The sequence below is a fragment of the Callospermophilus lateralis genome, chromosome 16 (genome assembly GCF_048772815.1).
Source record: "Callospermophilus lateralis isolate mCalLat2 chromosome 16, mCalLat2.hap1, whole genome shotgun sequence".
Lineage (NCBI taxonomy): Eukaryota > Metazoa > Chordata > Mammalia > Rodentia > Sciuridae > Callospermophilus > Callospermophilus lateralis.
Window position 1 is genome coordinate 48,504,829 of NC_135320.1, and position 11,726 is coordinate 48,516,554.

General features: G+C 36.4%; 1 long non-coding RNA gene across 1 annotated transcript; it reads right to left on the minus strand.

Annotated features, from left to right (window-relative positions):
* Positions 1–10,117: 10,117 nt before the first annotated feature.
* LOC143382197 (uncharacterized) lies at positions 10,118–11,573 on the minus strand. The gene is made up of 2 exons (XR_013088939.1): positions 11,403–11,573; positions 10,118–11,292 (listed from the first exon to the last, which is right to left on the minus strand). It is a non-coding gene; the product is annotated as an uncharacterized LOC143382197 (long non-coding RNA).
* Positions 11,574–11,726: the final 153 nt, after the last annotated feature.

Here is an 11,726-nt window from a genome sequence, read left to right on the forward strand (position 1 = left end):
TTGCTGAAGAGTTCAAGTTTCTGGTCTTGTGGGTCCAGAGTTCAGTGTTTTGTGGTTTTACCAGAACTGCAAAGTCTCATATGAACGCTAGGGTTGGAATTATATTTTTTCTCTGTTCTATTTTTGTGATAATTTTTACCATGTTTCCATCACTTAAAAATAGTTGTTATTCTATTTGACATGCATAAGTAGACACGGACTACTCGTTTCCATCAAAGCATTGACAGTAGCACACACACACACACACACACACACATAGTTGTGCTTAATAAAATTATTTTTATTTAATAAAATTATTTTATTAAGCTTGCAGCTGCTTATCTCAGTTTTATCAGCAAAACGGGGTAGCTGCCCTATATCTCACAGTATGCTAGTAAGAGTAAAATAAGATAAAAGCTCTATAAGAACTCCCCAACAAGGGTGGAGGGCAGGGAGGGAAGGCCGGGGAGAGAGAAAGGTGTGAAATGCAAAAAGTAGAATGCAAAGTTCTATAGGGGATATATAAATGGAAGTTGTTGACCCTAAACACAGTTAGGGGCTAAAGATGAGGACAAAGAATAAGTACCCCATACTAAACTGGCAGAATTGGCACCTAGATAAACACAATTATACCAATGCTTAAAAGCAAAAAAATGAGAAAAAGGAAGAAGGGGAATTATTGGGATCACAATTTGTCTGTTTAAGAGATACTGCCTTGGCTTTCTCCTGTCCTCCCCAAAGCCAGGCAAGACAGGCTCTGAGGGAGACATTTGCAAAGTCTAGGAATATTTACTAAAAAGGAAAACTAGCATCTGGTTTTCTAGTTGCACATTAAGTTAGGACACAGGTTATGTGTGTCCTTTTAAAAGTTACGATCTTCTCAAAGTTTATACAAACAAAGGAAAAGTGGAAAATGATGGCTGGGTAATCAGAGAGGCCTGTGGGGTAGCTCAGCTATCACTTCTGCTTTGAACATGTGGATTTCCAGTAGGCCAAGTAACAAAATAAATAAATAAACAAACAAACAAAAACCATTTGGGCTCATGCCATCACTCTGATACCAACACCCAGCTAATTACTGGGTGAAGAAAAATCAGCAATAATAGTCCATTGTGGGGCATGGTGGCATATGCCTGTAATCCCATCTATCTGAAGCAGAAGGGTCTCAATCAAGTTCTTGGCCAGCTGCAGCAACTTAGTGACTCTGTTTTAAAATAAAAAATAAAAAGGGTTAGGGATGTAGTTCAGTGGTGGAGCACCCCTGGGTTCAATCCCCAGCACTGCAAAACAATAACAACAACAAATTCCATGGAGTATACCAGTAAGTGTAGAGCTGAAGAAGGCTGGGAAAATTGAAGCAGGACTCTTGAAAGAACCCACAATTGGGATTCCTCTGGAAATCAAGTATTTGAGTTCCTGCCATCAAGAGAGGTGAACACATCTGTAATCCCAGCAGCTCAAAGGCTGGGGCAGGAGGATTGTTAGTTCAAAGCCAGCCTCAGCAATAGGGAGGCGCATATTAACTCAGTGAGACTCTGAATAAAATACAAAATAGGGCTGGGATGGGAGTCACAGTGGTCGAGTGCCCCTGAGTACAATCCCTGGTACGCACCCCTCCAAAAAACAGAGGGCATTGTTGATGGATAACTGATATTGGTCAAGAATTCGTGTGAAACAGCAAAAGAAAGGTTGTAATAGTGCCCAGTAAATCTCTTTGACTCCTCCTGGAGCTTCCCCATTGGGAGAGCCTGAATCCAGAAGAATGAAGAAGCTCAGAATCAGAGGCAAAAGGTACTCATGTCCCCAAGGTAGGAAATGAGAGAAGAAAAAGAAGATCATATCTCTTTTCTGACTTTAAATCTCTCCAGCCACAAGGCTTTCAGGTGATTAAATCAGAAATCTTCAATTTGATTAAGAAATTGGATTTTTAGGTCTAGGGGATTTTTTTATATTTACTTTTTAGTTTTAGGTGGACACAATATCTTTATTTTACATTTATGTGGTTCGGAGGATTGAACCCAGTACCTCATACATGCTAGGCGAGCACTCTACCACTGAGCCACAACCCCAGCCCAAGGTCTAGGGGATTTTTAATCATTAAAACCAACTAGGAATTAAAGAGTTTTCCCAAGATATGATGATGTTATGAACTATCTATTATGGGAGGCAAAGGGGATTTTAAAATGGCCCTGTTAGGTCAATATTGGTAGAAAACTATAAACATTTCTAACTTGTACCTTGAGAAGTTTTTTTGTTTGTTTTTTTAAATAAACTATGGAGTTTTATATGTAGGAAGGAGAGTAGGTAGGAATACATATGACATGCTCTCCTTGACTCAGACATTTTTGACTAATAAATATAAATATCTGAAATGAAATGCTGTGACTACAAAAAAGGAAGCAATATTGAGAGAAACTATTCCTTCTTATGAAGGCGGTAAAGACAATTGCAAGAAGAGACTGGGAAGATTGCTAGTCTACATTGAAAATATGACCATGTGTTATGCTAGTCACCATTGTAACAATTCATTTTGGTCAAAATTACTTTGGGCCTATGTATGAGGAAAATAACTTCAACATGCTAACTGCATGGCATCTTATAGAGATGTCTCAAGAACTTAAACCGCAAGATCTGGTGCATAATTAAGCACTACAGCTGCTGCCTTGAAAGGTCTCTATCAGGAAGTTTCACTGTCCCAAACAAGTTTCTCTGAGAAATTTGTATGTGTGTGTCTTATGGTTCAAAGAATTTTTAAGAAGTAATCCGATTCTGACTTGAAGGTTTTAACCTTCTGAACAGTGTGTTCTTTCTACTAACAAAGTGTGATTTGGATGTATTATTTTTACCCCTTAAGTCTCTGTGCTAGTGTTTTCAAATTAATGGTCTCAACTAGAATAACTTTCCATTTATTAATTTAACTCAGTATAATCTGAGGATCTTTAGAAACATTTGGAAATTAAAAATTAGTTGAGGTGATACAAACTACTTTTTTCCTGTTTAATAAAAAGAGTAAATATACCTATGACTGAATTGTTTCTCCCCATCTCCACCCAAAATTCATACCTTGAGCCTAATCTCTGATGTGACTATATTTGGAGACAGGACATTTTGAAGGTGATCAGGTCAGTGAGTCATAAAGGTGTGACTCATATCTGATAGAATCAATGTTCTGATAAGAAACAACAGAGAATTTGTTCATCCACTCCTTCCATAAGCATGCCCTGAGGAATGCCACATAAGGACACTATGAGAAGGTGGCCACTAAGTCAGGAAGCAAGTCCTCACTAAGCACCAACTAATCCCTGCTGGATAATGATCTTGGACTTCTAGCCACTGTGAGACAATTTCTATTGTTTAAACTATGTAGTCTGTGATATTTTGTTATGGTAGCACAAGCAGAATAAAATAAATTACTTCGTGTGTGTGCGTGCGTGCGTATGTGTGTGTGTGTGTGTGTGTGTGTGTGTGTGTTTTACCAGGGATTGAACTCAGGGGCGCTCTACCACTACGCGCTCTACCACTACGCTACATCTCCAGCCCTTTTTATATTTTTATTTTATGACAGGGTCTTGTTAAGTTGCCAAGGCTGTTATTGAACTTGAGATTCTCCTGCCTTAGCCTCCCAAGTTGCTTAGATTACTTTTTAAAAAGTCTTTTACCCTTGAAGACATATATATATATATATATATATATATATATATATATATACACATATAATCTGCATGTATATACACATTTCATAGAGAAAATGAGACCATAAAAGCAGCTGATAAATGTGCAAACATATTAGAAGAAACTTCCTTTTCCTGTGACTTCAGAAGCCACTTGGGTAAGAACAGTAACTGTTCTCTCTTTAGAAATTGGTACTCCTAGCACTTCCATGTGTGAGATACAGAATATCTGGTTTTATTTTGTTTTGATTCTATCTTGTCTGACCCTTAACTGCATCAATGAGTTTATTTAATCAATCCTAGTTTTCGTGTTTCAGAATTGCTGCAGTATTTCACCACTCATTCATTCATTTATTCAGAGAATGTTTACTGAGCACCTTCTATGTGACAGGCCTTATTAAAACAGAAAATAAGCAATGCTCAATTTAACAAGGATCTACTTGTGTCAGGTGGTGTAAATTTTATGGAGAAAAATAAGAAAAATGGCTGGAGGTCACACATTGCTGTTTTTTTTTTTTTTTTTAACATGAATAGATTAAGGTCAATTTCACTGACACTTGAGCAGAACAGTCGACATTGAACAATAAAGCATGCCTGGTACAGAAAAGAACAGCAAGGAAGTCTGTGGTCTAAGCAAAGGAAGCTGGGAGAATTAGGGTGGGGAGTAAGAGATGTGATCAGAGAAATTTGGATTAATTGATGGAGCAGGTCACATAGGGCCATTTTTGCTTTTCCTCTTAAATAAGAAAACTATGGAGCTGTTGGAGGCTGTCAAGGAATGACTTGACACAGGATAGGGTTTAAACAAATTACAAAGGTTATTTGGTTAAAACTGAACCATAGGTAAGAAGACTGTACATGTAAAAAAGGGATCAGATTCTGGAATATTTGTGAAGGTATAGATCTAACATAATTTACTGAGCAATTTGATAAGAGTATTAAGACAGAAGTCAGCATTGAGTTCAATCAACTTTTGAATACTATTCTGATTATTCCTGATAAAATTTTTTAATTGAAATCTTGGATCAAAGACTATGCACATAGATAAATTTTTAGTACATATGCTGTCAAATTGCCCTTTTGAACTTGAGAAACTTTTAAAAATGTTTTTGAGAAACTTTTTTTTACCCTCACTGTGGTATCTGATACTATCAATTTCTCAGCCACTTAAAAAATGTATTATAAATATTTTTAATAGTGACACTGTCACTGACTTATTACTTTTTCAAATTAATTTTATCCTTACTGATTCTGAATATTATTTAACATTTTCATGGGTCATTGATATTGGCAATTTTTCTCTGGGGGAGTTTTGTCTTTTTGAGAGTTTTTAACTACATTCTCTTTTAAAATTATTTGTCAATAAAAACTATTCTCCTTTCTCTTGGGAACCACAATAAACTACATTTCCTAGTCATTGTTGCACTAGGGGTGATATGTCTGGATTCTATGCAGTGGAAGGTCAGGATACTCCATGTTCTTTCCCTCTCTAAGCTGGGTAGCAGCAGTTGACCCTCAAGGACATGGGATGCACATGTTGAAAATGGTATAAATAGAAAGGATATTGGGACACTAGTCACCTACTTATGGAGAACTGCCCACTAAGAATACTGATTTCGTTTACAAGAAATACTTTATGTGTTAAGCCAATGAGATTTTGGGATTTATCAGTTAGAGCAGGAAGTAGGTTTTCCTACTAATAAATGAGAAAGTTATGAAAAATTAATTTTCATATATTCAATGTTTATCTTCTGCCTGGGTGGAGAAATGTAAGATGTTATCCTCTGACTGCACACTGACCCATGACCTCCCTGGTACTGAAAGACTTATCCACTCTTCTGAATTCCTTCCAAGAACACAACATACCGGACTCAAATCTTTCTCACATCCCTTTTCTGGAAGATCACAACACCAGTCTTACCAAAGCTCATCAAACTTGTACAATGTATCTGTAATGTATAAAACCTTGTTTCCAGTTTTCCAGAAAATCTCCCCTTTGAATATTCTCCCCATCATACAGCCCCAGTCTTGAAAAACTTGGAAGTTATATTCCTATTAATAAATGAGGTAAATATTTTCCTACTGTGTTTGCTTCTTAACTGTCAAAAATACTTTTTAAGCCTAATCTTACACTATATATTTAATTATCATAAAGAATGAAGTTGATTTTCAACAATTCTCTATTTCTTATTTGAATCCTTGCTATTCCTTTATGAATTCTGGGGTCTAATGCATTCTGCCTCATCACTATATTTCCAAATTATCAGGTTTCTGGATACTCACTTCTTTTCTACATTTTACTCCATGTGAATTCCCCATTAGATATTAAGGACATTAATGGCAGTAACACAATGAAGTGTCTCTGATCACAATTCTCAGAGAACTAGTAGGGAACATTTTAAAAATGGAAGAGCATACAGGAAAAAGTCCTACATTTAGAAAGGTGAAGCCAAATTGGTTTTCTGAAGGAGGTAAGGGAATAAACAAATAATGAGATTCAGTCAATATCATTTTCATCTGGCCCCAAGTGTGCTTAGAAAAGGATTTATTTTTAAAATGTTTATTAGGATTTATTTTTCACAGATCATCAAAATTTTAAGGTATCATTGTCAGTACTTTTACCTCTATTTTAGCATGGATGAAAGAGCATGTGTTGGGGCTGGGGATGTGGCTCAAGCAATAGCGCGCTAGCCTGGCATGCGTGTGGCCCGGGTTCGATCCTCAGCACCACATACAAAGATGTTGTGTCCGCCGAAAACTGAAAAATAAGTATTAAAAATATTCTCTCTCTCTCTCTCTTCCCCTCTCTCTCTCTCTCTCTTAAAAAAAAAAAGGAGCATGTGTTAAGAAGGGGTGTGAGATGACTACCACCCAAATTTATAATTTATCTTACATTTGTAAATTGCTCACTTAAATTCTCAAAATTTTACCAAATTGAGGTACATTCAGTAACAATCATTCTTAAAATATAAAGTTACAGAAAAGCTTACGCTACATTTATTAGCTATGGTCATTCATTCTGTCCTAAATAGGTCTAATCTTTTCACCAACTCATATCATCACAGCTAACTAGAATCTCCAGGAGCATCCTTTTCTTTTTCTTTTTTTTCTCCTTTTGAGAGATTAAGTAGGAAGACAGGTGTACACAACTGGGATACATGGGATTTACTTAGTGTAAGTAAAGAGAACACCTTTGGATGAAGAATAGGGCACACACTTTATTTGCCTGCAGTATGTGGGAAAGAGTGTGGGAAGGCAGGACAGGAACAATAAAGGGGAGGAGAGAGGATACTGAAGACAAAACCCACCTCTTCTTAAGTTTTGACTAGGGTGGACACTCAGGTATTGACAAGGAAGTATCTTTAGCAGACTCACCTAAAGCTAATGACCTGTTTTCATTTGCCACTCATTTTTCTCTTCACAAGAATCAGGACCAGGATCTACAACATCTGCTTTAAATAATGCATCACACTGCATCTCTTGGTGGCAAGGGTGTCACAAAGCTATATTTTGTATCTCCTGTGGCACGGGAGATTGCTAATCCTTGTTCAAGGTAACACTACTACTAGGTACAGTACTGCTTGTCTGTAATCCCAACAATTTGGGAGGCTGAGGCAATAAGTTTGAGAATGGCCTCAGCAACTTAGTGAGATCCTGTCTCAAAAAATAAAAAGGGCTGAGGATGTGGCTCAGTGGTAGAACATCCCTGGGTTCAATCCCCAATACTGCAAATAAAAGACAACACTAATAAACAAAGAGTCAGGAGTAAGTTGTTTCTTTTGGAAATACCTTCCTCATCAGTAGAGTAGGGAGAATTTTTTAAAATCCAAATTTTGAAAAATCTAAACCCAAGGCTGTGATGACTCTGGGATTCGATTATTTGGTTGACATTTTACTGGAAAAGTGGTAAATAAGGTACATTTTTACTTCCAAATTAATATTTCAGAAAAGAGAATCATTCCATTTATTATATTTAGTGCACATACTTTTTTTTTTTTAAAATGTTAAAGCAGTTTCTATTCTCCTTATTTACAATTATTTTGTTTATGGATTGTAAACACATTTATTACCTATGGTATTTCAAGAAGTGTATTTAGCTCAAGAAATCTAACAGGATAAAAAGCAAACTTGGTCTCTTAAAACTGAAATTGTTTTTTTAAAATATTTTTTAACTTGGTAGATTTTTTAATACCTTCATTTTGTTTATTTTTTTATGTGGTGCTGAGGATTGAACCCAGTGCCTCACACATGCAAGGCAAGCACTCTACCACTGAGCCATACCCCCAGCCCCAAACACTGAAATTGTATTAGTCAATAACACAACTTTATTTTTTTTTTGAGATTTTGCTGTTTAAAATGTCTCCTTCAAGCACAGTGTTATCTAGTTGCCCTAAGCACAAAGCTGGCTATGATATACCTTAATAATTTATTAGAAAAACTGTTACGGACTAAGTTACAACGTTGGATCTGAGTTCAAGGTTAATGAATCAAAAACATATTTAAGGTTCTCTTGAAACAAGGTATTGATTGGTTGACAAAAATCATATGATGAGGCTCCCAGGAATCCAATTCTGTATTTCTTCCAGTTGCCATGATTCAGTAGTCAATAATTTCACAACTGTCCACTCCCTCATCCCTCCAACCCCATGCTGGGGATTGAACCCAGGGCATTATACCACTGAGCTACATTATTTTTGAGACAGGTTGTTACTAAATTGTGCAGGCTGGCCTTAGGATCCTCCTGCCTTGGCTTCCTGAGCTGTTATGAGTATAGGTGCTCACCACTGCATCCAGGTACTAAATATATTTTTGAGTGTTTTTATAGAACATTACCACTGATATCAACTACACACAGATACGAAGTAGTGAACTACTTTGAATCATATAAAGGAAAAATGGGTATGTCATTATAGGTTTTTAAAAATAGGTCACAAATTATAAATTAAAAACAAATCTAACACAATCCCCCCATGCTTCTGATTACTCGTGTATAGCACTGACTACCATGCATTATTTTCAATATTTAATTCAATTTGAAGTGCAAATATAAATATGACTACCCATTATATACGGGTGTTCCTTAAAAGTTCAATATCCTTTCCTTTTCTTATTTCCTTTTGTTTTTTTCTTAACACTGAAATTGTATTAGTCAATAATAAAGTGAAATTTGAAATTAATTTGCAAATACCTGTCTGATCTGTCTATAGATGTCGCTCTCACAAAGCCTGCTTAACATGTTCCAAACAAAACTCATTTACTCCTCTTTATGAAACACCATTTTCAGTATAACTTGTCTGAAGTAGTGAGCTCTCTTCCTTCTCAAACAGATTAATAATTATATCACTTATTTTCACAACAATCTTTTGAAAAGATGCTGTAGGATGGATGAAAGGAAGGAAGAAATTATGAGAAAGAAATTAGTCTTGGAATCAGAATTGGTTTTGATATTTACCACATGACTTAAGCCAATTACAGCTTTGAGCTTCTTTTTCATGGTCAATAGATGAAGTACAGGTTTTATATTGTTTTACTTCAAAGTGTGGAACTTTGAAGACAGCATCAGCAACACACAGGAGTTTGGAAGAAAAATCTTAATCCAAACAAAATGAATCAATATCTGCATCTTAATATAATATTTAGGCAATTGGTGGGCACATTCAAGTTTAAAAACCACTGGGTTAGTCCATGCTTACTAATACAATGGTGGTATCACCTTCAGAGATCATCATTGGAGAATTTAAAAAGCCTCATAACTTACTAGAGCTACTGTTGCAATTATTGCCAATACTTCTATTTATCTATGTCACCAATTAGATGATTACTTCAGGTCTTTGGTTACTTTTATAGATAGAGCTTTGGTTTTATCCAGAAACCTAGGAAATATCAGGACATGGATTGAATTAAGTCTACCCAAAAGTTAACAACTGGAATATTTGGGAAATGTGACCAAATCTTTAATTCAAATATAGATTAAAATTTTAGAATCTCTTCTACAATACTACTATTTAAGCAAAACTGTTTCTAGTTAATACCAATAGGGATTAACATTTACAGAGTATCCGTAATGTATGCTGCACTGTGCTAAGGGAAAAGTCTTGAAGATGTTTAGCTAGTATTTCATAACCTAATACCATGATGCTATTGACCTAGCATACCACACTTACTAGTAAGTTTTCAGGCAACGCTGATACATAAGATAGACTGACTTGGAATGTATATATTATATTTTTGTCCATAATTTCATGACACATTAACTTACATCAACTATTGTATGACAGAGTAACTATTGTTTTTCCCAATCCAGTATATCAAACAAGGTTTTATCTAGCCTTCCCCACCAGTGGTTTGGAATTTTTCTTCCTACATTATCAGTATTAATGATATTGATACATAAGGACAAACCTGTCAGTTTTTGTTTTTCACTCTATAATTAAACATACAGGGAAATAAAACTGCCATTTTCCAGCTTTTGTCAGATTATCAAGTACAGTCTTTATTGTACATGTCCTTTCCACAGTGACAAAGCCCTTTTCTTTCTTAGCTTAACAACATGTATTTTTAGCTACAATACTACATGGCAAAAATAAAACAATATTTGACCAATTACATTTGAGTATTTGGCTTGCCTTTTGGCAGCTTAAAACTATAAAGTTAAAAATTTTACATGCTGCTTACAAATCTATTTTTATATTTAGCTTTATTACCTTACATGTAACAAAGGAAATGCAATGCTCTTTAGTTTTAATGCTTACCATTAATTCTTTCATACAATTGCCTCCCTACTTATTTTAATTCACATTCTCTACCGGCTGCAGTAAATCAGCAAGATTTTCAGAGCAGGTTCTTAGTTGATGTATATTTTCTTAACCTCTGCATATCTATCTTCCAATTGCCTGCAAACAGAAAAAAAAAAAAAAAAATAACTTGGCAGGGTATATAATTCCCGGTTCAAAATGATTTACCCATAAAACTTTGTTGATACCGTTCCATTGTCTTCCGCCATTTAGAACTGCCCAAGAAAAACCTAAGGGCAGCCTGAGTTTTGCCGCTCTCTCGGTAACCTGCTTTCTTTGTCTGGATATCTGTAAGTTTTTCTTTATCCTCGAAATTTTAAAAAGTCACCAGAATATGTCTAGGCGTTACTGCCTTTTCATTAAATTTTAAAAGTACCCTGTGAGCCTTTTCCATTTGCAGACCTTCAACTCTGGAAAAGTTTCCTCAGTTAGTTAGTTAGTTTTATTATTTTAGCTTCATTTGCTCTGTCTTGTTTTGGGTATTTCTATTATGCGGTAGACTTGTTTCTCCTGGATCACCCTTCTAATTCTCTTTTTCTCCTCTTGTCTTGATTTCATCTCCCTTTTTCTCTACATCCTCTTGTTTGGCATTTACTTTGGTTGTCTCACTTGGTGGCCAATCCGGCTTACACATTTTTGTTAACTCGAACTCCCGGAAGCCTTCCAAGTGCTCTGACATAACTTTCCTCATCACTAAGCACAGGTCTTTAATCTCCTCTATTATACGACGCTTAATACTCTCCATATCTTGTATTTCCACGGGTACCGCTGGTATATCCGCTTCAAGAGGAGGCATCTTCTCGCTTGGGTCGGTCTATTGGTTTTCTTCTGAACTGCGGTATTACGACCTTGAAAAAAAACAATCGAACTTAATCCTCTATCGTATAAGGACGTAGCCCCAAAAGCCCCATTAATAATCATCATCCACGGTTTTACTAAAGTGTTTTGTTTTTCTTACCTTTCCAACAGCTCTTCTGAGCAAAGGCAGCCAAAAATCATCGAAGTTCAAAATTGACGAAGTACTTTGCAAGCACCGCACAAAACTGAATAACATCCAAAATGGTTCCCGTTATGTCATCTCCCCGCGCCTCCCGCGAGGGCCAATAGCCTGCCGCGTAGCTGTGCGGCCGACCGGGCTGCAGCTCGATAGTCAATTAGGGACTACACTTCCGCGCTTCCTCCCTCTCTGCCCCGCCCATCGAGTTGGGTCACGGTAGTGCGCGTGCGCAAAGCCCCGCTCAACTTTCCTCCTCCTTCCAATGGCTGGTCTCTGATCTGGTGC